Below are 27883 nucleotides of genomic sequence, written 5' to 3'. Positions count from 1 at the left end.
ACGCCCAAACACGATCTCATATGGTGTGAGACCGGTTCAAGAATGCGGTACTGATCTGATTGACAATAATGCCAGAGGTAAAGCATCCGGCCAAGTCAGAGAAGTGGAAGCTTGTATTTTCGCTATCTTAAGCTTCAGAGTGCCGTTGTACTTCTCAACCAATCCCGCAGACTGAGGGTGAAACACTGCGTGGAATTTGTGTGATTCCCAATCCTTTCAGGACATACTTGATAACGTCTGCTATAAAATGAGGTCCGTTATCACTCCACAACAATCTACAAACACCATATCGAGGGAAGAACTCCTTCAATAACACCTTGGCTGTAGTAATTGCAGTATTGTCTTACGTAGGGTATGCCTCAATCCATTTGCTGAAGGCGCAAACCACTACTAGGACATACTTAAGATTATTACAGCGTTCAAGCTGAATATAATCCATTTGCAAAACTTCAAAAGGTGCAGTGGGTGTTGCAAATCCTCCTGCTGGAGTTCGTGTCCCTTTTCCTGGATTGTACTTTAGGCAAATCATGCAAGTCTGCACCACTCTCTTTGCCGTGCTAGCAATCTCTGGATGCTCCCAAACTCGTGTGAGCAATTTTACAATTGCGGAAGCTCCAACATGTGCTAGCCCATGTGCCATCTGAACCATAGGTTGTACAAAAGCTATGGGTAACTTCTATTTATCCATCTGCTTATTTCTCCAACAACCTTCATCGTCCAATTCTCCGTCATTAGACCATTGCTCCCGTTCTTTATCGGAAGCGGTCCTCTGTATCTCTAACACTTCTCTCCTAGCATCGTGCCATCTTTCTGCCTGCGACTTCACAACATACATTGCAGTGGAGTCAGGCTGCATCTCAGTGTCTCGTGCTACTCGATCTGCCAGAGCATTCCCTTCTCCCACTTTATCTATCACCTTTTTATGTGCATTGCATTTAACTATGACAATCTTCTTTGGATATGTTAATGCAGTCAAGAGGTTGTGAACTAACTCTCCATACATTATCTGTGCTCCATGTGACGTTCGAAACCCTCTCTCCTTCCAGAGTACGCCAAAGTCGTGCGCTACCCCGAAGGCATAGCGGCTATCTGTATAGACATTCACACACAATCCTGCACTAAGCTCATATGCTCGTGTTAATGCTATCAGTTCCGCTGCTTGAGCTGATTTCTGTGGTATGCGTGCTGTCTCCACTACTGTTTGTAACGTGGTGATTGCATACGCCGCTGAAGTCGTACCATCTGGTAGCTTCAGGCACGACCCATCCACCCACAGTTCTCCATCTACATCTGTAAAGGGCGTATCCTGGAGATCAATACGACCCTTTGTCTGTTCCTCAGTTACAAAGATGCAATCATGTGCTTCTTGTGACTCAGGCTGAGTCTCCGGAAATGGCAACAATGTGGCTGGGTTTAGTGTTGCGCATCTCTTCAATGTAATATGAGGAGCCAACAGCGTCAACTCATATCCTGTTAGACGAGCACTAGTTAAGTGCTGCGTCTTTGTCTGATTCAACAGGGCATCAACAGCATGGGGGACCAGCACCAATAGCTTATGAGATAACACAATTCCTTCGCTTTGGCGTATTGACACAGCTGTCGCCGCAACGAGCGAAAACAACCAGGCAACGCTCGGGCAACAGGATCAAGCACTGCCGAGAAATATGCACAAGGGCGCTGCTTGTCGCCGTGCATCTGCACTAAAACTGATAACGCACATCCATCTCTTTCATGTACATACAATGTAAAGGGCTTCGTATAATCAGGGGTGCCTAACACTGGTGCTGAACAAAGGGCTTGTCGTAATTGTTGAAAAGCATTTCCACACTCGTCTGACCAGGGAAGGGGAATTGGAGTGTCTTTCGTCAAAAGTGCCAACAGCGGTTTAACTATGTGTGAAAAACACAGTATCCATTGCCTACAAAAAGAAGTGAGGCCCAAAAATGCACGCACGTCCTTCTGTGTGGAAGGTACTGGCGTGTCCAAAATTGCTTGAATGCGATCTAATGTGAGTGCACGCCCCTCCTTAGACAAAAGGTGACCTAGGTAGGTTACCTTTGGTCTACAGAATTGTTATTTTTTCTTCGATACTTTGTGATTGTGCGATGCCAAAAAGGAAAGCAAAGATAATGTGCACTTCTCACATTGCTCAGGAGTATCGGCCGCCAACAAGATGTCATCGACATATTGTATGAGGGCCACCCCTTCAGGTAGAACAAAGGAATCCAACTGTCGTTTCAATGCTTGACTGTAAATGCTAGGACTTTCTGTATAGCCTTGAGGAACTCTACAAAATCTATATGAACGATTATTCAAAGTGAAGCCGAAAAGGTATCGGCTATCAGGATGAATAGGAATCGAAAAGAAAGCATTTTTCAAATCGATAACAGAGAATGTGGTTGCCGTTGGCGGGACCAGAGTAAGCAATGTCATGATGTCAGAAACCACTGGGTATTGAGGTATCACTATCTTATTCACCTCCCTCAAATCAATAATAAAACGATAAATCCTAGTATCACTGTCTTTCTTCAAAATCGGAAGAATAGGACTATTGCGGACATTGTATGGAACTTCCTCCACTACCTCCACCTTAATGAGATCCTGCACTATCTGCGCGAGTGCCTCCTCCCCCTCCTGTGAAATGCGATATTGAGGTAGGCATGGTAACACAGCTCCCTCCTTTACACTAATGTGTACCGGGGGGAGAACCATCTGTCCCACATCAGTATCCGAGGTGGCCCACAGAGTGCGGGGTAGAGAAGCCAATGCGGTATCCTCTGCAACCACACACATCCTTCCTGTCATTGGATAGTTATCGCACACACTCCTTCAGGGGAGCAACGGATTGTGGCTCTGAAATGTTTGAGCATATCCAGGCCACAATGTTATCAGGCGTGTTCGGGGAAAGCAAAAACGGACAGGGTGTTGAAAACTTATTAACATGAAATGCAAGGGGTTGTGATAATGGGCTAAGTGAAGGTGTGCCATCGAACCCTATCGATGTAACCGTTAAGCCAGACAGGGGAGCCCTCGGAACCAATTGTTTGGACAGAGCGCTACGAGTAGCTCCTGTATCAGCCAGAAACCGATCAGTAGAACCCAAAACATGTGCTGTAACATAAGGACCCCTCTGATCTACTGGCACTTCAACTGATTCCTCCCCCCATCCTACGCAATCCTATGCATGTTGTGAATCGTGATACCCAGGGCGTTCATAATCGGACATTTGATACTGGTTTCGTCGATCAAACACATTAGGCCCATCACGTGGCCGCATATTAGAATCAAATCGAGCACGATCATTCGAATGTCCTCTAGGGCCCGAAAAACCTCCTCTACCTCTCATCGGCCCCTGGCCACGCCCCTGGCGCTGTGCATGTAATACCTGACAATCCCTTGCCCAATGACCCAACTGTTTGCAATACGCACATTGATCCTTAGTTACATCTGGGCGACCAAAAGGGGGACCGTAAAATCCTCTTCCACCTCTCTCAGTCCCCCGGCGAGGCGGACCATACACTTGCGCTAACATCACCTTTGTTTTTAAATCTTTCGACTTTTTCTCTTCGTTACCCTTCGCTTCCTGTTCCTGACGCTCGTAATACTGAGCCATCGTCAGGAGGGATGCCGGAGACAATGTTGTCCAAGAGCTTTCACTCGCTTTTAATCGAGCTGCTACTCCTGGCAATAAATTCGACACATATTTATCAACAAAAAGATGTCGACCCGTATCATCCGTAAGTGACTGGCCGCTAATCATGAAATGTTTCCTCAAATCGCGTAAAGAAATCAGAAACTGATTCATCAACCTTCTGTTTGCATGAGGCTAGCATATTCCAATCAATCTTTTTAGGGGGGATAATCGTTTTTAACTTAGTCAAAATAGCAGCTGGGAGATCTAAAATAATCTGGGGCGGCTTTTGCGCGGGTTTTCTCTCTCTATCCTCATCTTCTATGTCAGACCATTTCGCTTTAAAAACAGCTAGATCATCTACTTTTCGTACGGATCACCACATATCCGGTGGTAAAATAAGCCCAAAGAACAAATCTATATCTGCTAAGGTCATAGTACAAGAATTTAAAGCCCCCTCAACTTCCTCATAAAAGGCGGCAGGATTCTTTCGGGGATCGGGTAGTGCATTCTTCAATGCCATAACATTAGCCCTATGCCAAGGAGTATAAACCCAATTGTACACAAAATATCCTCTAGCATCGGGGGAAGACATATCCGAACTATTTCCCGCTCCCTTAGGAGGAACATACAGAGGCGCTGCCTCTCGCATCGGCTTAGCATGCACTAGTTCGATCTTATCTGAATGAAAGATAGACGACTGCTTTCCGCCTGCATTTGGATGCGATTGCTCCTCCTCCTCTTTCTTTTGGCGCGCTTTTTCTTTGAGTTGAAACATCGCGTCCCGTAACGCAAACAGTCGTCAAACCGCATCGGGTACCTTAGAGGGAGAAAGGACACCGTTACGTAATGCTTTAGAATCTAATACTATATCATCGGGTTCAAAAACATCAGAGTGTTTCCGAAAAGCAGTAACCACTTCATCAGAAAAAGTTTCAGCAAAATATAACTTTTCCCTATCCTGCCATCCTTCCAAAGACGACAATAATTCAGCGAAAGATAGTTTATCTTTAAGCGCACGAAAAGAAACTTTCCGAAGCTCACCCATGCGATCAGTTGATAACATGGACCGCGTGTCTACCTTCTCCTTGAGCAATACAGAATCCTTGACTCCCGGAGCGGACGAGCCAACATAAGGTGGCGGAGAACGATCTAATAGAGAAAAATCATCTTCAAGATTAGTAAGGACAGGATAAAGAGGCTGCCGAACAGCATGTTGACCCGATATTTGCAACCGATGCTCTTTCTCCTGTTTTTCCGCCAGTTCTTTTTCCTCACGCTTTTTCGCTTCCTGTGCTTTCACATGGTCATTTTTCCGTTGTTCTTTTTCAATCAGCGCTTTTTCACGTTTCTCGCGCTCACGCACTTCTTTCACCCACAATCGTATACATTCAAACATGTCTCGTCTTGCACGCCGCTTACATATACACTGTTCCACATACTCAATCTTGCGCATATCAAACGATCCATACAAAGGCCATCGCAACTCAGGATCCTTCTTGGTATATTTCCTCCACAATGTGCTGTACATTATAGGGGAAAGACCGTGCTTCACGTACATGTCCCTATTAGGAGTCCCCTCTGGGGGGGCTGGTTCAGATTCCTCAAGACTTAACCGGTTTCCAAAACAGCAGCACCACTTACGGAGTGCGCTCAAAGCAGGCATGTTCAAGAATAGTGCAAAATATGCAATATTATCCAAAAAATGGCACTTAAACGTTGCGCCGTTCAAATTCAAACAACCCTGGAGAAATATCTCCACATCACCTGCCTATATGTGTTGCAACGCATATATTTTCACATTACTTATTTCAAAATATGACCGGTCATCACAAATCAAATCAAATAGCCACAACAAGCGTATCCTAGAACTGCCTTGCCAACCCAGGCTTCAAAAGCTCGCAGCAAGTACCTTACAACGGTTCTTACCAATCAAGAGCGTCCAGATTCCAACTGCCAAGTTCCAAATTCGCCCAAACGGCTATTGCACGGCAAAACCGACAGAAGGGGTCTCAGTCGAGGACCGGCGCCACCCAGATGGTCAGCTCGGAAGGGAAGGAAGAAAGCCTCGGGATGCCAGGACTAAAGACGCCGCTGGCAGGGATCACGTCCCCGGCAAGGTTCCACTCCTTCGTCACGACCAGTCCTTCGAGCATCCGAGTCGCCGATGAGCCCCACGTGACGGGCGCCAATTGATGAGTACAGGCCCCAGCTAGGCCCGCAAGTACAAAGGGTTCGCCCTTCTGTGTACGAAGTACTAAAAGGAAGTTGGCACGGAAACTGCAAATACAAAGACAAAGTTTATTGACCCTTAAAGGTGGTCCTACAACCTACACAACACTCTACAGTATTGTACAGAGTAGCACAAAGAACTTGTGCACATGGTCCCCATTTATACACAATAGAGGGGCTCATAAGTAGGCGGATACAACATGAAGCAAGATTTATGGCCTTATATGGATATGTTCAGTGCATGATCAATACATGGGTGGAGTTAACGGTTCCTGAGACCCGCGAAAACATATTCAAGCAAAGCCTAATCAGTGACAGATGTGGTCAGTTCTGAGCATGCGATAAACGCACAAAGGAGTTATTTATAGACTGTTGCTAGGCAGATCTCGGGAGTGACTAATGAAGAGGTAAGACTCTTCTCGAGCAGAGCATGCGGTTTCATGGCCATACAAAATGGCGGATGGCTAAGCAGAATGGAGTCTGAACATTAGTCAATATAAAGCAGAAAACGTAATTCAGACATGAAGAGCACATGTCTTCAGTGAATGCTTAATCATATCGCTGTTTTATTTACAACATAACAAGATGCACAAAAAGGAAATAAAAGAAGATGCGAGGCCGCGAAACGCGCTCTGTGGTGGGGGAGGGGCATTGAAGCGAAGCGCGCGGGAGAGCGAGAGGAAAGCCAGATGGCGCCTCTGCTCGTGCCTGTGCGCGCAACCGCACGCAGAATGCCACACAAAAAGCTGTGGTAGGACTTTTAAAATCCCACTAACTAAATGTCTCGCCAGGGCAGCGCATGCGCTGGCTCAGGCGAGACCTAAAAAGGAACCAATGGGTCATACGTTGTGCAAAAGGGAGGAAGGGGAGAGTGGCAAGCGGTCAGTCAAGCCATATTACATGCTGGTAACGACCAGACAAAGCGAACCGTATTTGCTCACTGTTCCTAGTTCATACCGGTATTATTTAGAGAGATTTTGTCTCAATAAGTCTCATTTGGTGGTTGGCTACCCCTCGACAGCCAGCCGTGATGGGGATCTCATAGGGTGCCCATGCAACTCGAACTCCGTTCAGTCCCAGTTACATTTGTTCTTTTTTTCGTGGCCTGCATGACAAGATTAGGAAGGCTTTACTCGTTCCCCTGCTCAGGAGCCTAAATATCAAACAATGCAGACCTGCTCTGTTACACTTACAATTACTTCAAACAGACATGGTGTGTCATACAGTCTACATGTATATTGCATCTTTTCTCAAGCTATGGAAGACTGTGGGGAAATAACAGCTTCCAATGCCTTTACTGTTTCATTTACAGTCTCATAATCACCTTTACAGGGCATATTTTTCACTGCACTTTTGAACGTAAGAACTGTATATACCAGCTACATAGGGCCCAAACAATTATTTCTAAATTAGAACTGGATATTTAGTTTATAGGCATAATGCGGTGTCTTTTAAGCAGAGTATGCGCACCGCAGAGTCCGGTGTAAGCACTGGCTCTAGCAATCAAGGCACTAGCTAAGCCACTAAGAGATCTAACACGTAAATATATGATGAAGAGTCTATAGACAACAAATCGGCTGTTTCTTGAATGCGTTTGTTTCATTTTACTTTAGATCACTGTAGTGGCATAATAAAAGTATTGTATTTTTAAAACATGCACTTTTCTCCACTGGTAAAACCCTGACAACACTGCTATGACACAATAAAGAGATATTACTTTGCTATGTGCAGTTTATACATATCGAGTAATGTATTTGGAATAACATTGTTGTCTACTGAATCATACGAGAGAGTTTTTAATTATTTTTTTTTTAAGATAATGAATGTAAATTTCTTCATGGGCGCTCTCAGATTTGGAGCTCAATTGAAATGAGCCACAGTAAAACAAAGTGGTTTGCCTAGGATCACACAATTTGTTTAAATAGGGAGACTTGGTACAGCAGGCCTACGAGTGAGGTGACCAAGCCCTCGCACGTCCGCATTAGTGTGCTTTACTATATAGAAAGACAGTGCATTATATTCAACTTTCAAATAATAAATGCCAGGTGAAAACTGTTAAGGGCAGCTGAAGTGAAACCACTGTTGGAATCGGTCCATGATGTTTTGCCGCTTCCAAAACATGCTACCCTGAGCAGGTGGTAGTGAGGGAATCCATGAAAGAGTGTTGGGGATGGGTGAGGTAGTGAGGGAATCCATGAAAGTGTGTTGGGGATGGGTGGGGTGGCAACAAACATTGTCACACTGGGCGCCACTAAAGCTAAAACCAGCTCTGAAGGTAACACGTTACTTGCATCCAGGGTGTATTTCATTGCCGGATACATACATAGACGTTTTTATATCTACTAAATGTTAGTAGTATGTACCCAAAAATGACACGTGCTTGAGGCAGGTGCAAAGTAGGACCTTCTTCGGGTTTTCATATGTGCTGTACTGTATAGCCCACATACAAAGTAGGAAAAGTTACACAATATGTATGCGCGTAGTATTTTGTACTGGAAGGCTATCCTTCCAGAGCAAAATCTATCCTATAACTCATGCACTCACCTTTGCACCATCTTCGTAGGTATGGAGCTGCCCTGCTCTCGCCTTCTTACTTAACGCAACACAGCAACTTTGGTTGCTGTGCTGCGTTGTGTGAAAAATGTGTACGCTTTCCCCAAAAGTAGCTAGACCATTTCAAAAACAGTTGCCAAGAGTGACTTTATGAGTGTGTCCGGTATGTTTTTTCTTCTTCTGAAATGTGGCAACCTTAGGTACGGACATGTTTCTCAGATGTCAAGGAAAGCCGCCGGGCTCGCTCCCCCACCACCTATTTTCTGTCAGGTTCACTCGTGATTACATTTTTTCCCGCCTCGCAGAACAAGCATTTGCAATGCAATAGGTCTCGCATTTACGCAAGTTTAAGCTATTGGCATTGTAAATGACAATGCCTTTTTTTTTTTTTTTAAACATAAATAAAAGGCATTGTCATTTACAATGCCAATAGCTTAAACTCGCGTAAATGCGAGACCTATTGCATTGCAAATGCTTGTTTTAAAAAGCCTCAAGATTTGAAAATTACATCCTCCCACTTGCAAACAGGAACTTAGTTTCCATATATTTAGCCCCCTCCCCCTTCATAGAACTTGTTTGCTCGCACAAGGCAAAATGCCAAATCGGTGGCGGAATGAAACAAACACGTAAAACATATGTAACATACATGCATGTTCTGTTCATGTGAGTTAGGGCCTACATCATCTTCATTGGCTTTTGGCTAGATGTGCGCTCTCGAAATACTACATACATACACACCTACAGACCTACATACATACAGACCTACTTACATACACACATACCTATATACATACACACACACAGACATACCTATATACATACAGACAGACATACAGACAGACATACATACATACATGCATACACACGCAAAAACCAGTAGATAAGATTGTCCAGTAGAGGTAGAGCTGGTTTTGGTAGCTGGGTGGTCAGGGTTCCTATTGTAAACAGGGTCCTGAAGATTGAAGGCTTGAATTTTGTAACTCAGTCAGCCTTTCATTCTTTTAGGGCATCAAAATGAGCACCTCTGAGGTCTGCGAGTGGCGCAGTAATCTCGATGTTACTGTTCATGAGAGATACCGTCTGCATTGAGATTGCCACTCATGGGGAGATATCACGACTTGAAGTGGAGAGGTTTGTCTGCGCAAAGAATCGAAAACTTCTGTGTGAAAAAACAGCTGAGAAACATACGGGAATTGGGCGGGCTAGTTTCGTAACATTCTGAATTCCCACAACAAAATAATAATTATACCGAGGGTTTTGGTCCTTCCAGGCGCTAGAATGTACACTAAACTCTTGTATCACCAGTAAGCCGTCCCGAGTTGGAAAACGCCTTTTAACATTGCTATTAAACTGCAAGAGTCTGCTAACAAGAGGTAGTAATGACTAGTAAAGCAAAGCCGGCACGATACGGACATCCGCGCCTTACTGCCCAGCGAAGACACGGAAAATGTCCTCTTCTTTTCTGTGCTGGCAGCTGCCCTCCCCCACTTCTATTAGTCCCTCTCTTTCTGTCTTGCTCCTCACTTACTGAAAACCGTTACTTGAAGAAACGGTTCACAACCTCTATTTCCTTCTTTCATTTAGTTGCTTCCCTGTGAAATGGATCCAAAAAAGAATAAGCTGTCTCCGTGGAGCCGACGGGGGATGGAAAGTGAAAGCATGCGATGCGCTTGTGAGCGCGCGGTGGGAGCCAGAGACGAGACGCCATGGGGGCGCGCCGGTGGGAGCGTGTGAATCAGAGGAGACACCAGGCGCGTGCACATCGGATGTCCGTGCGCGCACATGGTTTGTCTCCCTTCGCTAGGAAAAGCCACAACAATAATGTCTCGCCAAGCGAAGCAGCTGCGCTGCGTTCGCTAGGCGAGACCTAAAAAGAATTGGTTAGCCAGAGCTAAATGTGGCTCCTTGTCCACCACTTTGGTTTAAGTGTCTTAAGAGGAAACGCTACTACAGAGCAGCCCAGTTGTTACATATACATTGCTGGCTACATGGGCCTCCTAACCTGCCACATCTCCTGATAGAGCAGAACTTAATCTCTCCTATGCCGTTGCCGTTAATTCTGACTGGGGCAACACATCCCTCAATACGGAAAATTGACCCTGTGCATAGCTCTGGACAGCAACTTTCTAAAATCGCAAAAAGACATGATTTACTCCCTTAAATTGCTTCTGAGGTGGTGCAATTGGCTGACCTTGCGCACTGATAAGGAGGTAATGCATACACTGGCTAAATTACACATTGAGTACTTTGAGGATCTGTTTCTAAATGGGGAAGTTAAAACATGGGAGCAGGTATCGACCATTATAGAAAGGGCCACACCACTTGATGCCTTCCATTATTATAGGTTCCGTAATGCATTGCGGAAATGCTTAGGCACTAGCACAACAGAACCGAAAGCATTGCCCTCCCTCACATATCTCTTACAGGCCCCCACTACAAAGCACGGCATTACATTGTTGTATAAACTAATTAAGCCACATAGTGAGCAGGCGAAAGATGTTTCAAAGGGATTGGGAGGAAGCGTTAGGTGTTGAAGTGACTACAGCACAATGGTCCTGGTGCTTTAGTAGGATCAAAACTATTCCATCCAATGGAAGACCTAGATTAGTACACTTTAAGTATATTCATAGAACATATTATACGCCAGCCCGACTACATCGGTACGGGCTCAGAGATACAGACAATTGTCTGAGATGCAATGCCCCGGGCGCGCACTTTCTGCATTTGGCCTGGGACTGCTCGGGTATCTGTAAATTTTGTCGTGAGGTGTTCGGGGCGCTCATTGCAATGCTGATTTGTGTCATTTCAGAGACACCTTTAACTGCACTATTAGGTTATGATAAACCAAACCCTAAAGGGGTGCGTAAGCTAGCGCTATTGGATTAATGCTAGCTAAAAGGACAGTAGCTATGAGATGGCTGAAGGGTCCATTGTCCACGATAGCTGACTGGAAAACTGACTTAGCATATTAACTGATACCGGTACGTTGTGCACCAAAAGTTATCTGGGAACCATACAGAACCTACCTGTTAGAAACTGCAGTGACTGACGAGGATACCGCTGAACCTCACACCGGAGTGGGATAAAGGATAGGGAATGATGATTAATAATGTACCTGTATAATGGAAAACTGTGATTTGTTTTTGTGGTATTTGTTTATGATCGTAACCTCACTTCCATGGACGAAAATGTCTAGAAAGAACGGATGAGCAATTGTATTGATTATATAGGCATGCTGTTTATGTTCATTTCACCTAACAGAGTACTACACATGAATGCTGCCAGTCGTAGTCTAATTGCACATGATGTTACGCTTTAGAATTTCTTCCACGGTGTCATTGTAACTGCATTTTGTTATACGGAGAAATTTGAAAATAACGTTTTTTTTTTTTTAAAGTGTCTTAAGAGGAACTAAAAAGGCCCCTCGCCACTGGAAATACTCCTCAGTTCTACTGCATTGTGTATGCAAAACAAACCATGAGAAATGGCCACTTTGTTCCTTGAGAGTCGAACGGTTGCATTGAACCCCATTAGAAACTCAGTTAAATGACTAAAGTGAAAGTCTCCTATTTTTTAAAACTACTCGTAAGAGCAAGTTCAGTATCTAGGAGACGAAGATACCATTTATAAAGATTTAATAAAAGTTTGATTAAAAAAAAAAGCCAAGTGAATAGGTGGAGGAATGGAGTTACTATCATTGTTGTGATCATCTTTAATTTGTTACCATAATCTATCTCAAATTACTTCTAAAAAAAAAAAAACATTCATGCTCAAACTTTTTACGGTCCAGTGTTCTCTAGATTAAATAAAGGCTTATAAAAATCTTATTCAACACACACGATTTCAAGATATCCCACAGCACCAATGGAGGAGACACAAAGGAGACGGGGCCTGTGTCTATATTTTGATGACAACAGTTGCCAAGCGCAGCCAGAATTAGCCCCTGGAAGCACCTTAACCCCTTCGGTGCTCATGACGGAACGGTTCCGTCATGAGCCACGGTTGAGCTGTGCTCATGACGGAACCGTTCCGTCATGACCACGCCCGCGCAAGATTCCGTCAGCACAGCGGCGGAATTTGCGCAGCATGGAAGGGGTTAACCCAAGATAACATGGCTCCTCCGGCTATAGATAGGAAATGCAGAGCTCTTGGGCCAGTTGATCCCTGTCAGTTATTGCTTCCTTCCTTCACTAGCGGCGGGAGGTCACATTCCCAAAATCAGTAAGTTTATCGCTCAATCCACATGGTATCCAGACGAAATATAAACCTCAAAAATAATCTAGGTAAAAAACTCCAGTTTCGATCATGATAATACAGAAGTGGCAAAAATATTAGCATGCCGTCAAAAACAAACAAGCATTTGCAATGCAATGGGTCTCGCATTTCTGAGAGTGAGAGCTATTGGCGTTGTAAAGGACTGACCTTTAGATCACACAGGATATCCTTCTAAAGGAACCAGACACAACAAAGTTATTAAGTTATAAGACAACTGCCGTAAGGATAGAAAAACAAGGACCTGATGCCATTAAAAGTCAAAATCTGCACATAAAATCATATTAATATGAGCCAGAAGAGGTCAGCAAAAACTTTAAATACTTTCTTCATTTCCGTTTTTCAGTGCACACAGGAATAAGAGGCTGCAGAACAGGTCATCTAAAGGGAGAAGGCTTATATGAGTCCATTCACGTTCATACAACATGGTTCCCTAGGTTTGTCTTTGAAGCAAACTACCATAATAAGTTGTGAAAGCTCACCTTCAGTCAAATCTGAGTGGGTTTAGCTGGACAAAGAGACCATTTTAGTGGAGAATATACTGTTTATAGATAGGATTACACCATTCCCTCAAATTGGCCTATGAATCTGTGAAAGTGCAACATTAAACTGCTACCTCTTTGCTGCTAAATGTTTGATCATTTGATACACTCGCTGTTTAAGCAGCAACTCTATTTTCACAGCTTCTTTGCCATTAGTGAAGTGACAGTGGGGACTAGGACACCGCCCACCCTGGAAAACGGTTTAATCGCCACTGCACTGCATCATCACTTCATAAAAGCAATCAGGGGCGTATCTTCAATTGGTGCAGAAGCACCGGGCCCGCAACCTGAGGGACCCTGATTATTGATGTATTTTATAGTTCAAACAGCAGCCAGGGAGCCTATTTCCTTCCTTGCTCTACGGCCCACAACACATTATGCTACTGATAACAAATAGAATCAGGCAACAAATAGAATTTACATATTGCACTAGAGGGCTTAATGGCTAGGGCGGCCGACATTAAAGCTGGGGAACCAGGTTCGAGTCTGGCAGGAGGCTCAAACATCCTCGGATTCTAAACAAATCACTTAATCTCCCCAAGCCTACATTAAAAAAAAAAATGAATGTGTACATCTGTAATGCAACTGGTGCATATGTAAAGCGCTCCGATACCTTCAGGTCAAGTTCGTGCTATATAGGACTGCAAAAAAAAAATATATATATATATATTCGGAGAAAGCAGTGCCACAACCTAGCAGTCTCTACAGTCCACGGCTGCCACTGCCTGCTCTGGAGAAAGGAGGAGAGCTCAGCAGGTAACACAGGAAAGAGGTGGTGTTTGTGCTGCAGCATTTCTGAAGCCGCCCGGGGTGAGTGTTCTGTGCTACCGCCACTGTCCGGTCCTGCCTATTATCACCGAGCAGTGGGACCCTTGTCGTGGACGGTGTCAGGGGCCACCAACTCTGCCCTTTCTGCGCCTGGAGTTCCTGAGCTTCCCACATTAAACACACAGACAAATCGGAACCGTAAAAAAAAAAAAAAAACTTGGTTTTTACAAAATGGCTGCGACTGCACCGCATATGCCCCACTAAGGAAGGGGGAGGGGGGTGCATAGTAAGTGCACTGACCATAAAGCAGATGCTGTGAGGGAAACAACCTGTAGACTATAGCCACACCATTAAAAAAACAAGCAAGTAGCAGTGAAGAATATGTGTAAGTATGTGGCCTTCTTGTCTATAGACTATAATATAGCACTTCATATAGCACACTAGATATTGTTGGCTTTGTGAATGGAGAGTAAGTGATATGCAAGTGTTATGTAGACCATGGAAGCTAATGGGGCATCTGCGGTTGTCATTGATGGTTCTACTAAGCACTGCCTCCTTGAGCACGGACCAATTTAAGGGTTAGTCACGGAGTTCTTGTAACCATTCACTTCACTGCCTCTCAGAAATACCGGACATGCCAGAAAAGCTAGAGGTTTACATTGCTGGTATGCATTTACTTCTTTTAATTCGAGTGGCTTCATATTTCTATTTCCTGCAGCGTGCATGCTGCCCTGGGCGCCTGTATTGGATAATATTTGGGCACACGTGGTATTTGTTTTCTGGCATATATCAGTCCTCCTTGAAAGCAGAGTGTATTTTTCGAACTTGTATTTTTTCTTACACTTGAATGTTCTGTATGTTTCCATGTGGTCTGAAAATCGTGCCCCTTTAAGTTGGTCTCGATTAGTGTTAGAACGCCAGTCAGGTTCTTTATTGGCACGACATGTGACAAAGGGAATTAGATGAGGCAAATTATACTGTTAGGGGGGGAGGTGGTTTGAGTCCGGAGCAGTTTTGCAAACGGGACCGACAGCAGGGAAGCGGAAGGCAGTGCGAGTGGGAGGGACAGCGGAACGAGGAGAGTGAATGCGCGTTAATCCTGCTGCACTGGCCATGCGAGCGGCTTGAAAGCTCTAGTTGGGACGGTTCCAAAGAAGATATTCTGCCTTCAATGGAGTGGATGTGATGGGCGAGAATGCCCGCGACAGCTGCAGACTCCCGTGGCGCAGTGTCATTCTCATTGCAACGGGACACTTTGAAGGTTGAAAGTGCTGCATTTAAATCAACACAGGAGGTCCTGGATTTCGAGGGGGAGGGGAGAGAAGGGGAGGCTCACAAGAGACATTCAGGAATCGAATCGTCCTATGTAGATTTGATTGGCTTAATGTACTTTTTATTTGCATCTGTGTTCACTGGTTCCAGCAGTCCCTACTTAGAGTAGCGTCTGTATGATACAAACAAGCAGGCTTGTGGTTAAAAGGCATTCATCTGATTGTGGCAAAACATTAACTGTGCCAGGGGGGGAATGCGGTCACTGTAGTTCCCAAAAACCCAGTAAAAATCAGCAAATCAAAGATCTGCCCGTAATGCCTATTTTAAAGAAAACGTATTTTACATGCACAGATGGCACCTCTGACAACAAGCAGTGGTAGTAGGTTTGTTTAATATGGTAACAGAGGCAGCATTAGACCAAGACCTATGGGAGGCTTCAAGCAAGAGTGGACAGAGCTCGTTGGGCAGTGCAAGGACTTGAGAATGGTGCGTGCGTGCGTGCGCAAGCCAGCTCTTTCTCGAAGCACATACTCGTGCTTGTGGGCGCCGCTGCGCACTCCCGCAAGGCGTATGCCGCCACAAGCACGAGTATGTGCTTCGAAAAAGAGCTGAACGACGGGTAAAGGTCCTCCTATGCAGTGCATGCGAGACCTAAAAAGGGTGCTACAGAGGCAATGATTAAGAATTGGGCGCTAAGTTGAAAATGAGGTACAGTGCCAATATCACAGTATTGGGAGTACCCGAGATCTCTCCAGACATACTTCTTCATTGATTGGACAATGTATTTCACAACCTGCTAGCGTGCTGGAAGGTCAGACAACAGAGTGATAGTGAGACTTTACAGAAAATGCTGGGCACTCTGGGGTGTACAAACACAGGAGAAGGCACAATAACAGCTGTGGTACACTGGATTCTTAAGGCAGTCATCCGAAAGAGGGTGATCGTGGCTGGAGAGAACAAACATATTTTTTCATGACCCTAGCACTAACAACATAATGAAAAATAAGGTAGTTATGGGGACAAAGGACAAGGTGGCTAGGGGTATCACTGCCGCTGTGGGCATTCCAGTGAAGCTCATTGTGGAACAAGTGCATTTTTTGGCATGCTGACTAAGCATGAGCTGTTTTGGATATCCTGCATCGGACACTGGATGGTTTGTCTACTTTATGGTCCTCTATAATGGCCTACTGGGCTGGGTAAGCACTCTAGAGGATGGGGGAGCACTGGGACGATGAGCGGTGTGGAGAGTACCTATCTGGAGGAACGAGAAGTGTGGCTGTGAGTTTCTTAAATGCTAATTATCTGCTGTTGTCCCTCTACTTTACTTCTTTCCTTTTACTTTCCTTTACCTATCTCTTTGGTCTCAGAGTTTCCGATTTGGTGTTTCTTTGTCGAAGCAGTGACTGGATTATGTCAAATTTGAAAAGGCCCAGTGGCCCATCTTGAATGCAGTGTGAGTCTTATACAGTGATGGGTTTGCTGGCACTGTGCTATGTTAATACTGGAATAAGCCCATCAAAATGTTTTTTTTTTCTTTTAAATCAACAACAAAAGAAATCACACCCTTTACTACATAGTCAAATAGGTTTACGGACAACAACCAATATAGCCCAGCATTTCTCTTACTTTTCTCAAAAAACAAGTCCTTGTTTTAAAAAACTCTGTTTTCATGTTAAGAACACGAAAATAAAATTGACATAAATAAAAAATAAGTAACATGGTCCTGTATTGCCATCTTCTGGTGACATTTACAAACTAATTAGCCACTGACTCATTGTTTACACAACTAGAACCCCTTGAAGGAAATATAAGACAATATTACACAATTACACATGGCTCCAGTCAACTCTTATATTAAGTGAAATATTTTATAATTATTTAATTTAGCACCATTTCTCTTATGGGAATGGAGTCCTGCATGGTACGACACTAGCAGTGACGTTTGTGAGATATTTTCTAGTATACCTAATCCAACCTTTTTTGGGAGGTTTCCATACTGTCCCACACACTCACCTACCAAAATATCCACACCAATCACCTTTTTGAAATGGTTTGTTTTCATTGTCCCAAATATATACCATTATTTTTCATTTGATATTGTTTTATTTCGGTTTCTATGCGATGCAATCACTTGCACAATGTGTGGATTAGCAGAAACATTCTCAACATTCTTACTTAAGTATCCGTCCGTACATCAATATGGGTGAATAGTGATAACTTTCACTCCTATTCGGTCACAGTGGAAGTCCATCACTGCCACTTGCCTTTAACATCAATATTGGAACTACACACATTTTATATAATATTGTTCTCTCATGGGATATACTCACAATTCAATAAAAACAGTGACACTACATCATTGATGTCCGCAGCTGCAGATATTGCTCATCCACCATTATTATCTATTATGTTAATCTGGGTCCTCCACAAATAAACTGTAAGATAGTAAACTGACCGCACAATCCCGAAGACCACATGATCCCCCATAGCATCAATTATTTCTTGAACGCCGCTATGCTGCAAGACCGCAGGATGAAGCGGACTCAACAGACCTGAAACTCAAGAAGTACCCTCGAAGGCCAGCTCTCTATGAGAGCTACCCGACAGGTCAACAGGGAGTGATCTGAGTAACAATCCCAAACCCCGTCAATCGATTCTAAAATAAGTTGGATATTTGTAGTACCCATACCCCTAACTGAGGATTCAAATTTTGACTCTCCTGCCCATAGTATAAGAGCTGACACCGTAACTTGTCACATGCACATATGGGGAAATTAACTGAGGCCATTTACCTCACTGATAGAGAGCTAATCGCTTTTCTTTATATGAAAAGAACTGTGGAGCAGGAACAGGTGGTATTTTAGTGTGGAACAAGCAGAAGAAAATTCTATGTAAAAGAGAAAAGTACACAGAAAGGGCCTTGACCCTTATAGGAGAGTCGGATCTGCACTTATGTTGCCCCCACTTTTTTCAGATGTTTACACTGGTTTCTGGCTATAGTCTGGCTGGGTCCCTGCCCCGGCCTCTCGGTTCTCTAAACAACTTGGAGTGCATATTAGATGCACTAGTGATTGGATACTGTGGTACCTTATGAGCCCCTAGTATATGGTAGCTTAGGTACCAAGGGCATAGGTACTTCACAGGCCTACCAGGGGCATGTATTATGCCACCCCAGGGAAGCAGACTAAATCTGACACCACAGGCCTGCTACTGCAGCCTGGGTGAGGTAGTGTTAGCACTCCTCACTGAGATATAGGTTCCCTATATCTCTCCTTGCACACACATATAAACCTATCAGTCACCCCTAAGGCAGGCCCAATCAATCCTGAGGGCGGGGTACTTGGTTTCCATGTGAGGCGGTGCCTTTGCCTGAGCAGGGCCCCTCTGCAGCTCTCAGAGTCCATTCTCTGTGGCTGTTTGTGGATGCGGTTAAACCATATACTCTTAAATGCATTATAACCTCACGGTGAATGCTAACTCTGGGATGGCTGCATCAAAACATGTCGTGTTTGGTGTTAAACGCTTTGGAATCATACACCCACACCAGTAACTGGTGTGGGAGTATGATCCCACCCTTCTAGAGGGATAGACATGTACCCACTGTGGAAACACGGTAGAATCCTGAAGAGCCCTGGCATCACAAAATGGATCCACCAGCACAGACACTGGGCTGCCCTCCTGCTGCTGACCGAAACTTGCAGTGGAGGAGGCCCAACAATAGGCATCCTGTCACAGGGAGATGTGGTCACCTCCCAGACAGGGTTTAGTGTATTGGGGCTGGGTGGGTGCACTCCTAGAGTGCTTTGAAGTCCTGCACTGGGGGAGCAGTAGGCTCCTCTGTGCATATGCCAGCTCAAACCGGTTCAGGGGTTACCTGCCCCTGCTCTGGCGCGAAACTGGACAAAGGGAAGTGGGTGTAGCCACCCACTCCCCTGACCCTCCCATAGGTGGGGTCATAGAGCTAGTCCCTCCCTTCCTTGTAGTATAAGTTAGGGAACCCTTGCCATTGCAAACTAGATATCCCTGGACGACGCTGTGAAGAAGAATCCTGGACCTTTGACGTTCCACTACCTCTGTAAGACTGTCGAATCTTCCTTGGAGTCAAGGAGTGACTCCCCTGCTTGGCAGGCACCAAAACTTTGCATCAACGGTCGCAATTTTTCCCGCTCCCACCGGAGTCCGCTCCCACCGGAGTCCGAAGTCCCTGTAGCCCCGGAAGTGGATTTCCTGACTTCTCCAAGGCCATCGTGAGTCCCCAGCGACGCGGAGGCAAGTGGACCCAACGAGTGACGAGGAACCGCAATACCTAGGAACCGGGCACTATTTTCAAGTGCAACCCCTTCACGACATTCTACTAACTTGTGCTTTGGACCACGTGTGGTCCAAGCCTCCAGCAGGATTTCCACCGAAAATCAGAGGCCTACCTCGTCCCGAGTGACCGTGGGCTCCTGTGAAGTGAATCCTCACGAGGAGTCTTCGCGATCCCTTGCCGGTTGGCTTGTGGGTCCCCTGAAGACTTTTTCATCGAACCAAAGGGCTCCCCTGGTTGCTCCAGGGCTGCCCTGACTTACCCTTGCTGGGTGAGTCCCTCAGACCTTGCTGGTCTGCACCGCTGACTTTCTTCACTTTCCACGAGACTTGCTGTTGCCAAGGCTTGTTGGCTCCAATCCGGTTGCCGACACCTTAGTAAGCTGAGGACTTCGTGGGACACTCCGAATCCAGCTCCTGGTCATCGTTGATGCCTCCTGGACCTCGTGGCTGAAGAGTCAAGACACCCGTGAATCACCTGAAAACAACCGACATCTGTGGGCATCCAGCTTCCTGGCCCCGGGTCACTGGCTAGTGACTTTGAACACTGTCTCCTCTGCTTTCAGGTCTTCTTTCTTCAGAATCCAGCCTTGGATTCCACCGGACACTTCTCCTGTCTTCACAAGCAGCAAGCAGAGTCTTCTTTGGCTCCTTTTGAAAACGATGCCGCGACCAGACACCAAAAGACACCTATGCACCCGGCTTCCCTGGATGAGGTAACTTGTGCACTCCGGTGCTCCTGTGTGTGTTGGCCCTCGAACTACTTACCCCGTCAGTGACTTGCTTGTAGACTCTCCCGAAGTATCCTAAAACTTTAAAATTCCAACCGCGACTTACTCCATTGAAGTCTATTGGGATCCGCGGCTGTATTCACACTGCATGCATCTCCCGTGGGTCCTTTACTTACCTGCCTTGGGTGGATTAGTGAGGCCCCAGCGCTTCTGAAGACCATAGGCCTTCTCCCTTCTCAAGTCGTTCTTCTTATACCTCTTTTTTAGTATATGGTCTGGTACGCCCCTAGGGCCCCAGCCATATAAGTAGCTTAATTTGTTGTGAAACATTGATTTGTGCATATGTTCCTGACTTCTAATCTCATAAAGTGATTAGTAGAGTGTGTCTAGAAATAAATACATATATATTTATACCTGTGTGGTGTCCTTTCATTTGGTAATTCAAGAGATTATAAGGTAAAACAAGCTGCTTTACGTTCCTCTGAGACTTAGCCTGAAGGCTGCTCTCCACAGCTACCACTAGGATAGCTTTCTTTAAAAGGTGGTCTTAAACCTATCTACCATAAGAGTCGAATTGGACTGGTGCAAGGTGGCCACTTTAACTAGTGACCAGCATGTGCCAGGCCAACTTCTCAACTCCGACGAACAAAGTTGCCCATGACCCATTCTAGCCGTCGGATATTACAGTATGCCTTAGACAAATATAACATCCTACACAGTAATCACTCCAATTGTGTGTTTTATTTAACCAATATTTACAATGCATTTCTGACAAAACAAATACTGCAACGCCCAACCAGTTTCTGCAGTGCAACGACTTTCGGCCATCGAGGAGCTGCCCCTTGCTGAAGTATGGTTGAAATTCAAGTTCTGGACAGAAAAGGACTCCAAATGACCTAGCTGTGGGATATGGATTTCTGGACAATGGACTTGGTTACAGTTATTTAACAAACATAAGGGGTGTTCTATTGTCTAAACAGAAAAATATACCAAACCTGTAGACACCTCTAAACACCAATAACGAACTACAACACAAACAAATAATTTTCTCCATTTTCAAAAATCCATTTCATTCCAAATACAAAAAATTGAAAATTTTATAATGGATCACTTAAGAATTAACAGAGTTAAAGCTATCCGGCCATGCTTTATAAGGATCAAAAACCTTTGAGAAGTTACACTACTACCAGTCTTTCCATCGGGATTTCATTAAAAAGGTCAGCAAACTTTATAGGTCTGGGGTTAGCAAAGATGTTTTGATTTTAATTTATACGTATACACATTTATTCTTATACTTATTTACAGGGGCATTCAACCGACCTTCTTCATCCACTGGTATTATGTTGCGTCATTCACATTTTTCTTCTGCCTATGAAATCATAGAGCGTGGAGCAGTGGTTCTGCCCACTTCAGTCACTAGCTAACTTTGCTGTGAGTGACAGTCTGTTCTTTCACAAGGGACACATCCGCACACAAAGTAGTTCCTTTAAGTGCCAAGGGCTACTATGGCAATGTGTGCTTTTTTTTTTTTTTTTTTTATTATCCAACATTTTTAACTTGGCAAGGACCTGGCAGCCACTTCAGCAATAACATTTTACAAATCCCACAACCAAATAAGCATTGACAAAGCTAAAAGTCTTGCAGCCGGCACCAGAGATGTTGCTTTGCCAATAATTTAGTATTCTGATTGGTAAAGATAATCAACTGCTCCTTCAGTTTAACAACATTGCAGCATCCAAAGACTGGAAAAATGGGTTCTCTGTTTCATGCTGTGCACCCAACACCCCAGCTTCTTTTACTGCCGGAGTTACAGGTGAGAGGGGATTGTTAGTGTGTCACAAAAGCAGACTTTAACACCCGCAAGAGGCCAGTCACAACAGAAATGCTGGGAGCACAGGAGTGTGTTCCAGGTATGTGAAAAGTAGCCTGTCTGATATTTGATGTCTTTAGACCAGTGTTTGCTGTGTGTCAAAATTTGCATATTACCCCACCCGTCCTGCTTCACCCCTTGCACTCACACACTCGAGCACGTGAGTGGCTCTTCGCACAGATAGATGACGGAAACAGGAATGCACCTTCTTCAAAGGAGTAAAATTAAGACCTGCTCCGTCACATGTTTTGCGTGGCTGAAACTGGAGTCGCTTTCACAGACACTCTTATCACGGGATTCGAGGCTGAGTAAAAAGAACACAAATACACTGGCCGGCTGCTAGTTTACGCTGAGATGAGAGCAGTGTGTAATCACAGACCAATAGGTCTCAAAACAGCAGAGTAAATCATTTGCCAGGGTGCCACAGACAGACAGTAAATGAGAACACTTATTCTCTAATCGTTTCTCTTGACTTCAACCTCGCCTTTTCAACAGGTACTGGCAACCTTCTTTTTATTTTTAACAGCTTGTTGTAACCATAACACTTACTTAACAAGCATTTACAATGCAATGGTCTCGGCATTGTTAAAGTTAGAGCTATTGGCATTGCTCAAGACATTATTTTTATGTTTTTGTTTTTAAAACATTTAAAGAAACGGCATTGTTATTTACAATGTCAATAGCTTAATCTCTCTCAAATGCGAGACCTATTTGTGTGCAGATTTCCTTCCTGCCCAAAAATAATCATCCCCTCAACGCAGGCACCCTTGCACCATGGTACAAAGGTACCTGTGTTGGCACACGGCAGCCCATCATGTGCCAGTGCAGGGGAAAAGGACAGGAATGCGTCGTATCTGATAGATATAGTGCATTCCTGCCCTTTTCGTTTGCCATAGAGCAGAGCAGCAAAAGCAGCTAACAGCAAAGCACATTGGTAAGACCTCACGTTGCTGAGTCTGGCCATCAGGGAAGCAAGCACGCGTTGTGTGGTCATTCTCCGCTTGAGATATTCTACCCTACCAGCCAACTCACAAGGTGACACCGTGTGACACGATATCGGCGCCCATCGGTGATGAGCCGATATCACACGGTGGCAGGGAAAACGAGCTGAAAACCACTAAGTTGTGGTTTTCCAGCTCGTTTTCCGAGGCTTCGAACTCCAGCGTACATTGAGGGGTGTTGATACACCGAGGACATCGGCACCAGCCTCAGAAAGCTTTATGGGGGTGGGGTTCAAAAATATCCCTACAGTACTTCCCGGCACGCTCCCTCTTCCTCACACGGTGACATTTTTTGTGCAAGTTGGCAGGACGCTTCATTAGGTACTGTGCTTGTGCAACTCTCCTGGCGGCTCAGAACTGCATGACTGTGATGGCGTCTGTTACCCCGGCACAAGTGTGCATGTCGTTTTTACCAGTCTGCTTGGCGCGAATCTTACCTCTGTCTTACCGGCCAACCCGGTGTGAAGCACCGCTGATGAATGTGAACACTTGGTAAATGCATCATGTTGGCACCGCACTAAACAAACCACTAAGGGAACAGAACATTAGGGAGTTGGAAGGTGCCAGCGATTGAAACTGGCTAGCAACGTGCTAAGTGCTGCTATAAGTGCAGAAGGTGCCCCGGCACCGGAATCCGCTGCTGGATCCCCTTCATGAAGGACTTTGAATATATTACCGAGATGAGGGAGGAGGGCCGTGCTACACCACTAAGCGAGAAATATCCGAATGTATGCAAGAGACGGGTATACAACCTGGAGCTGTGAACACCCGCCCGCATTACTTATTCGAAAAGAAGGACGTTTCGCGAGCAGTACCTCGTTGGGTGAAAACCTGTGCCTCGGGATTTAAGTATAGACAGCCCACTGAATTGAAAATGCATCTATCCGCACATCGGTATTTTTGAACTGTGAAAAGCAAACCTAAAAAAGTATTTTCATATACTTTTTTGTAATTTCAGAGTATGCCACGTGCAAAACAATTTAGTGCTCGGAATTTTTAAATGAGTTTGCACCTCTTACCCAGTTGTCTCTACAAACAGCTTAACACATGAAAAGCTTCGGCACTTGAGACCACGCACAGTCTCCATATACCCGACCTCACGACGGGCCCAAAGGACTCGGCCTCACTATACTTCAATTTTCTTCATCTCTGGTGCACTTCTTGGCTCTCCATGAGCGCTTAGGCCCAGGTTTCTCACGATGCACGTCACGTTACACGAACGATGAGTAGCGAGAGGGGACATGTGAGCCAACTGCCTGCAAAATGAGCCCCCACCACGGCTCCCCAAAACGTGCATTAATTCTCCACAAACGGCGGCCGCCTCGCGCTCTCTCATGTCGCGGCGTCTCGCAGGCCGCCGCTCGTTAGGCTCGGGGCCCGGCAGACGGTGCAGGCATCTTTCTCTTCCAGGGAAGTAACACGTTGACACATGCTGCGCCGGCTCCGAGTAAACTCGCAGCGCCGAGCCATCCATCCAGCTCACCCCGGCTCCCGGAGGAGGGCGTGCTGCTCGCGGGAGGCGGGAAGGAGAGGGCTGGGGCTAATGCTCCACCCCGCTGAGGCGAGGAGACGGGGCGCGCCAGCAGGCAGGGGTGAGGCCCGGTACGAGGGAGGCAATGGGGAGCGTGGTGGTAATGGGAAAGCACCAAGCCGAGGGAGGAGTACACGCCAAGACAAAGGACAGAGGTCTGTGGTGCCTGAGAAACAAGTCAAAGTAGGAGAAGGCGGAGCAACACACGACAGCCAGGGGAGAGGACGAGCACACCACCGCTTTTCTCCGAGGTGAAGCAGAAATGCCTCGGAGAAACGCAGTGGCGTTTTCGGATTCGGGGGCGTGTTTCTTTTTCTCTCCTCTTGCCATTGGCTGGAATGTTTACATTACAGAGGAGAGAAAGAATCGAAAAAACACGCCCGAATCCGATAAGGACGAGGCTTGTTTGGAGAGACAAACCTCTTCTCCAATGGCTGACCAGCATTTAAGAGGCCAGCCAATGGAGAAGAGGAGAGGAGAGGCGGGTTCAAGCCCCTCTTCTCCAAGTCATTAAATCTCGCGAGCGAGACTGCGCAAGCGCAGCCTTCGCTAGCCGAGACCTAAAAAACGAGGGCTACAGCAACGTTCAATGGCACATATTTAGTTAATATAGCAGTTAATATAAAGTCTGTTTACAAATGTCATTATTTATCAAGGCATATGAAGGTTTTCATTTTGCTTCGCCTTCAAAAGTCCATCTAATTTCAGAAATGCATACGAAAAAAAATAAAGTAACTTTCCGAGGCAAAAATATACAAGATATTTCCGCATTAAAAAAAAAAGCGCAAGCACATGGGGAAAATATTTTCTCCAAGAAACAACCCATTCCCTGGCCACGGGCGATGAATTACTTACTAGGGATTGTTGTGCGAGTTTTAAAAGTGGTTTTGCAGTGCCCAAGAAAACAAGTGGTGCGCGCTCGCCACAGCCAAGCATGTGATTTCAATTATCGCCCCCGTGTCTGGGCACGATATTTGAAACCACATGGACTATTGGTGTCTATTAGGCGCACCAAGCGCGTAATAGACACCAATAGGCCATGGGTGGAGCAACCCGCCCGCCTATGGCCAACTGCGTGCAGTCTTTTATAAGAAGACGCACGCAAAGGCCAATGGGGTAGCACAAAAGGAAAAGCACACGCACGAGCGTGTGCGATTCCTAGGTCAGTGCTGAAACCCCGTTTTTCTCTTACTAAAGGTCTCGCGCTGCGCTAGCACTGCTGAACAGTGCAACATGCTCGCGCAGCGCAACGCATGCGCGAGACCTAAAAAACTACAACCAGACCAAAGATGCCTACAAATGTGCAACAAGAGCAATTTAATCGCGACCTTCAACAATCAGGAAGTGTATATGGTTGGGATTTGAGAAATTATATTAGGGCGATAGTTTTGTACGGCTATTCCTTAAAAATAATATTGAATCTAAGGTCTAGGATAAAACTAAATTAATTTACAGATAGGCAGAATAAAATATTTAAAAAGGTAATCCTTCAAGAAAGGAGAGCCAGACTAATAAGCTGCCTCCTACCAAATAAAAAAAATATATATACATATAATATTTCAAAAAGTGCTCGAATAATGAAAATGCAAAAGAACAATTTTGCCGAAGTATAAGGGCCCCTTGAGATATGTTAATCAGCCAGAAACGCAAGTACGTTATAATCACTCAAAAATTCACAGCACAAAAAAAAAAAATGAAGAAAAAGCAGGTTTACAGTTGAGATGATGCCACCGGCAGATGGTGCTCAGGTGAACTTCTAACTCTACAGACTGCGCGACTTGTCTTTCAGAAATATTTTCCAGTCAACCAATTGACCAACGTCACCAAGAACAGTCCAACACTTCCTTCTCGTCCAATCATCAACCGTCTGAACATTATGGCAGTAGGCAAAGGTCCGCTACTAAAGTAATTCGATGGTCAGGCCTGCCTAGGTGCAAAGGCACCACATGCCACAATTGTGTAATGATCTAGACCAGTTGTTCTTAACCTGGAGTCTGCAACCAGGAGGTCCACAACAGTTCAGAAACTTAAAAAATGTGAGCAGAATAATAGAATATATACACATAAAATGTACAACTGAACATCTTAAATTCACTGAACAGAACGAAAGGCTAAAAATTTAAGTTAGGATACTTTTTTTGTATCCTAAATTAAGGATCTTAATTAAGGATCCTTAGCTGGATTTGTACAAAGCAAAACAAGGATAAACTAGGTGTCCTTGTGGAGTTGTAAAGGGACTTCTATTAGCTACATAAGGCACTGCACCCTTTCCTTGCTTCATGGAATATCTTGTTTTACTCATGCTACCGGCTGGGATATTTTTTTAACCAACATTAGCATTAGCAGTGACAATAGCTCAAAGTTCCACTACGAGGCCTATTGCATTGCAAATGCTTTGCTGTTTAACTATGTTTATTACAAAACAAGTTCATGATGCACTCTATAGAAACAAAGGTTGCATCACCCTATGTCAAGGATGGACATCTTTTAGGGGCTGCAAAGGGTCACACCCGCTGTAGAAGAGTAGGATCTGCACTTAGGTTGCCCCCACTTGTTGTCTGATGTTTACACTGGTTTCTGGCTATAGTCTGGCTGGGTCCCGGCTAATCAGGGCCCCAGCCTCTCTGTTCTCTCTAAACAACTTGGAGTGCATATTGGATGCACTAGTGATTGGATACTGTGGTACCTTATGAGCCCCTAGTATATGGTACCTTAGGTACCAAGGGCATAGGTACTTCACAGGCCTACCAGGGGCTGAAGCATGTATTATACCACCCCTGGGAAGCAGACTAAATCTGACACCACAGGCCTGCTACTGCAGCCTGGGCGAGGTAGTGTCAGCACTCCTCACTGAGGTATAGGTTCCCTATATCTCACCTTACACACACATATAAACCTATCAGTCAACACTAAAGCAGGCCTTAACAATCCTGAGGGCAGGGTGCTTGGTTTCCATGTGAGGGGGTGCCTCTGCCTGAGCAGGGCTCCTCTGCAGCTCTCAGAGTCCATTCTCTGTAGCGGTTTGTGGATGCGGTTAAACCATATACTCTGAAGTGCATTATAACCTTGCTGCAAATACTAACTTTGGGATGGCTGCATCAAAACAGGTCATCTTTGGTGTCAAACGCTTTGGAATCATACCCCCAAACCAGTAACTGGTGTGGGAGTATGA

At 45.1% G+C, this 27883-nt stretch overlaps 1 protein-coding gene and 1 long non-coding RNA gene across 2 annotated transcripts in view; both read right to left on the bottom strand.

Moving 5' to 3' along the window:
• Nucleotides 1-27883, bottom strand: part of LOC146870092 (MAP kinase-activated protein kinase 2) — a 626925-nt gene that overhangs the window by 392351 nt on the left and 206691 nt on the right. The window lies entirely within an intron of this gene.
• Nucleotides 1-27883, bottom strand: part of LOC146870094 (uncharacterized) — a 137642-nt gene that overhangs the window by 2707 nt on the left and 107052 nt on the right. The gene's annotated exons all lie outside the window — the stretch shown is intronic.

This window comes from Triturus cristatus, chromosome 1_1, assembly GCF_964204655.1.
Source record: "Triturus cristatus chromosome 1_1, aTriCri1.1, whole genome shotgun sequence".
In the NCBI taxonomy this organism is placed as follows: Eukaryota; Metazoa; Chordata; class Amphibia; order Caudata; family Salamandridae; genus Triturus; species Triturus cristatus.
This window is presented reverse-complemented; position numbering and strand designations above follow the sequence as displayed.